Genomic DNA, 5000 nt, shown 5'->3' with positions numbered 1-5000 from the left:
AAGATACTGCAGCAAACACAACAGACAAAAAAGTCTGAAAGACTTAGACGCATAAACATTCAAAAGTCCTAGGTCGAATACTAACTAACTAACTGTATTGTACAACTTTGATGTTAATACTGTTTCACTTGAATTTCATGCGTTTCTTGCATTCATTCTACCCTCGACTGCTAGAAGTAAAAGGAACACTTTCTGGCCAGCTCAGCGAAATTCTCACTTCACCCAGGAATGCCTTACACGTACAGTTACAAACTTACAATGTGCATCGTTACTAATGCCAGCGGCGGACATAAAGTGAAGCCTGCAGTTTAACCTAAAAGCTCTGTGAATCATAGCGAATCACACCCAGTAGACAGATCTGAAGCTTTGGACGGAGCACCGAAGACCGAGACTTGGCCAGGGGAACAACATTAAAACCTGCGCAGCGCTTTTTATCAGCCCCAACAGAGCAACTATGCTCTCACTTGCCTTCATCTTCTTAGCTCGTTCGAGTGGCCGTATATTGTAATATGCTGTGGAGGACCCTTTAGCCAAGACCTGAGCTCACCTCCTGTTTTTTGGTCTATTTACCACTGGCCACTACAGTTCCCAATACCACCAGGGAAGCCGACAAGGGGGTAACAAAAAGATCAGTTCTCCAAGTCACAGGGACACTGGGGGCCCAGTATCGAGTCTCCATTAAATTGTATGTATTGAGTGGAGGGGACTTTCAAATGACTGTCCCGGGCCAGCCAAAGTTTAGTGGTCTGGAATACCACGTACACTTATACGCCATAATGCTTTGTACATCACACATTAATGTATATAGAGATGCTCTTTAAAAGTCTATTAACACAGACTGCCATCGAATCAACTGCAACAGGTGTGCAAACATGACGTTAGCCTCGCAGGTGTCGAGATGATTGAATTGTTGTCTTGTCTGTCTTTTGCCTACAAAATAAATCTCTAAACCAAACTGAGTACTAGACATACTTTATAATCCTGTCACACAAGTAATTGAGGCCTACAGTATATTTTACTTTCCAACGGACTAAGTTTTAAGGCCATGAGAATATTAATCTGGATAAAGGCATAACGTGCATTTGCTTATATGGACAACATTATAAAGTTTGCACAATGGAGCATATGTTTTGTGGGTAAAATCACAAGGCATTTGGGAGTAGATGAAGTCCTAAAGTGTGTATTTGCATCTATGGATAATATCCGGTGTTGATCATATGTTGTAGATGATATCATCATATTTCATATGCTTCTATCTATGAAAGCATATGCACTGTAAGCTTCAACAAATGATGTCATCAGAGGCGCATCTTGCCACCAGGCAAAGCAGGCAGCCACTTGGGACCCCCAAGCCCCTAGATAGTGAATAACAGCCCACACTTTACCACAGTAGTGGCGATTTTGGTTCAAATGCTCATTATTTTGCATTTTCGCTCTGACCCTAGAATCGCCTCTGGATGTCATGACACGCATAGGACGGTTCCATGGATGGGGTGCTGGTACAGTAAGCCGGTGTGGTGCAGAGCTAAGCACTCCTCCTTCCCACTCTGTCACCTACTGTGTCGACCACCTGTAGTGCCGCGTGCTCTCATTTAGCTGCATTACTCATCGCTGGATAATATCCAACTACACAGTACTCAACACTCCCACACTCGAGTGCTTTGCTTGGCAGTGATGTATAATGAATGAAAATGCATATCATTTCTAAAGACAGCTTTTCAAAAGATACCTAGCAAAATTGCTTGATTTTGCAGCGCGCTACGCTACGCTAAGATGTAACAGACGCCTCCTAATTTTTATCCATTAATCTTTTGAAGGCCCCTCCGTTCTATTCTATTATAATCTAGATTTATGTTTGAATCAATAGTCATCAGTTAAATTTATTATCTCTACTGTGTAACGGCAAAGCCACCGAAACACTTGTTTCGTTCAGGCGCGCCATTCATCTAGCAGTAAAACACCATGTCTTTTTTTGCTGCAGCTGTAGAATATTCTGTGACCAGATAGAACATTTTCTGTCTGATCTTTTTATTGGCTATATCAAACACGGCTATCAAAGCCTCAGTGTGGTCTGCAAAATACAGGGCCTGCTGCTGTTCATTATGGGAGACGCAGTCCGTTTTGTAAGATGGCAAAAATGTCCGACACTGTGTGATCCATGCGGTGCAGCTGTGAGGAAATGAGCACAAAAACACATCGCCCTCCTCTGTAAACAACTTTTTCTTCTTCTCGCAGTGAGAGGGGATATGACACATTTTGACTGAACGAACGACAAACATCTGCGCACATGATTTACAGAGGGACAGGATTGTCTGCGTCTCACAGTTTTTTACCTGGGGACCTAGTCAAGTCACGACACAAATGGACTCTGGACACGCACGCACACACACACACACACACACACACTCGCACACACGCACACACCACACACACGATGGTGCGGTGCGCAGGCACGACACGATGACTGACTGGTCCTCATATTTATGGAGGTAGCCCCTTTCTGGCCACCAGTGAAATGGACTGTGTTCCATCTGTTGCACAGCTCATTAGATGGTCGCTCTGCCTTCGGATTGACTTTGGGCTGTAGATCAATCACCGCATATACTACACACACACACACACCCAGACACACACAGACAGACACGCGGGGGGGGACACTATTTAGCATGGGAGGGCCGGCAGCACAGAGAACTGGCTGGGGAGGGAGGGAGGTAAGGAGGGAGGGATGGAGGTAAGGGAGGGAGGGAGGGTGCTAGGGAGGTAGGGGGGCAGTAACACTGACTACTGCAGTGTCTTCGAGAGGCAATACTGGCACACTGTGACACTGCAACACTCAGACTACGAGACAAGGAACAGGAGGAAGGTAGGCAAGGTATAGAAGCACATACAGACTTTTTCCCCCTCAAAGACAGAGAGATATAGACATCTCAGAACTATGTCACTATTTAGCAGCTATTTAGCTAGTTGTTTTTTTAAAATATTTTTTTAGGCCTCCATTCTTGACAGGACAGTAGAGGAGAGATAAGAAATAAGTGGGGAGAGAGAGAGAAAAGGAAGAAACGGCGAATGACCCAAGCCTGAACTGAACCTGGGTTGCCGGCACAGCAACCCACGGCAGGTGCCACGGCAGGGACATTTAGCTGGTTTTTGAGGGGGCAGTAACACGGCGTGCATGGGTGTGTGGTTATGTGGTTGTGTGTGTGTGTGTGTGTGTGTGTGTGTGTGTGTGTGTGTGTGTGTGTGTGTGTGTGTGTGTGTGTGTGTGTGTGTGTGTGTGTGTGTGTGTGTGTGTGTGTGTATGTGTGTGTGTGTGTGTGTGTGTGCGCGCGTGTGTGCGTGCCTGCGTGCCTGCGTGTGTGCGCGCGTCCCTGAAGAATCCAAGGGTTTCATATTTGAAATATGTTTTTTTTTATTCCTTAATTGAAAAGCTGTGAGGTCTCTCTCATTTTGAAGATGTTAAAATGATCATCACGATTATCACAGGTGACAGGTGAAATGGCAGACGCAATTTTTCCAGCTTGACATTGGCTGCAATATGGCTTCCATTTCAATAGCCTTTTAGAGTTTCATATTAGTATGACAGCAACTCATATTTTGTGTGTCCTACAATTTTACAAGGTCAAAATCGATTTGGGCCTTTATTGCACTTTCTGGCAATGCGCTGGCCGCTGCAGGTGTAATGCCAAAAATGCATTACCAGGCCCAGACTCCATAATAATAAACTGTGAGGAAGAGAGAAAGCCTCTTCTTTCCTTCCTTCCTCTCGTCCTCCCTTCCTTCTCTCCTCTCTTACTTCATTCTTCGCTTTTCGCTTATTGCTTCATTTCTTTTTCGCCTCTCTTATGTGTTTCCTATGTCGATACTGGAACATCTCTCATCCCTTTGCTGTCTCAGTCAACCCTCCTTAGCTCTCTCTCTCTCTCTCTCTCTCTCTCTCTCTCTCTCTCTCTCTCTCTCTCTCTCTCTCTCTCTCTCTCTCTCTCTCCCTTCCTTGCTCCTTCTTCTCTTTCTCCTCTCCATAGAGTTCTGTTGTTGTCAGTTAATTATAATCACACACACACACACACACACACACACACACACACACACACACACACACACACACACACACACACACACACACACACACACACACACACACACACACACACACACACACACACACACACACACACACACACACAGGAACAGGAACAGGACTGGAGTCGACAAAGCTGTCAGCATGGCTGCCCATTCCCACTGCTACACTCACTACCAAACACATGCAACATGGCAGATCTCTTCATGTTCAGATTAACACTCACAGCCCTCCTCAGAACACAGTGAAACTACTGATTCACTTCTCTGTGATAAGTTACAAGGGAAAACTGTGGACTTTCAAGCTTGGCAAACAAAATCAAACTAGTACTCGTTCAGCTTTGATGATTTTTTGTTTGTTTTTAAAAAAATGTATTGATGACTATCATTATTTGTTTCGGAGCACATTCGTTCTTTGAAATTGACTTTTTTTGGTTGTGTGAGAGCCCAACAAGTGGGCTCCATCATTTGCCTAGTAGTTTCAGTGCCATGCAATTAAAACCTCAGAACATGAGTCTGTTGCGCAGCAACAACAATTATAAATGGAAAAAGAAAAAAATATGTCAATGGAGAAATTCACAAAAAATTAAAAAGAAAAGAAGAAAATCTAGTGCTGAGATGGAACTGCCAAATAAGAAACTTTCTGGATGAACCTGTGTATAAGCATTGGGTATTGGGTTGTCTGCTTCTCTACCAGTAATATTTCCAATCACATATTCTTCCCATCAAACCTATGATCCCTATAGACAAACTAGCAAGTGGTGCTTATTGCATTAGAGGTCAGCGGATGTTGGCTTCAAGACAGTTCCTCATTACTTACTTAGTGGTGATTTTACAATTACAGGTCATTATAATAACCAATGCAACAATTTAAATGAATGAATAATGAAAAATGTCACTATGTCAGCCTCGTGAGCCATCTT

The 5000-nt window shown here is 43.9% G+C and overlaps 1 protein-coding gene across 1 annotated transcript in view; it reads right to left on the bottom strand.

The window, feature by feature from the left end:
• The window catches only part of fstl4 (follistatin-like 4), a 118328-nt gene that overhangs the window by 44134 nt on the left and 69194 nt on the right, over positions 1–5000 (bottom strand). The gene's annotated exons all lie outside the window — the stretch shown is intronic.

Source organism: Engraulis encrasicolus, chromosome 7 (assembly GCF_034702125.1).
Source record: "Engraulis encrasicolus isolate BLACKSEA-1 chromosome 7, IST_EnEncr_1.0, whole genome shotgun sequence".
Classification (NCBI taxonomy): Eukaryota; Metazoa; Chordata; class Actinopteri; order Clupeiformes; family Engraulidae; genus Engraulis; species Engraulis encrasicolus.
The sequence above is the reverse complement of the archived record's forward strand: the minus strand, read 5'-3'. Positions and strand labels throughout refer to the sequence as shown.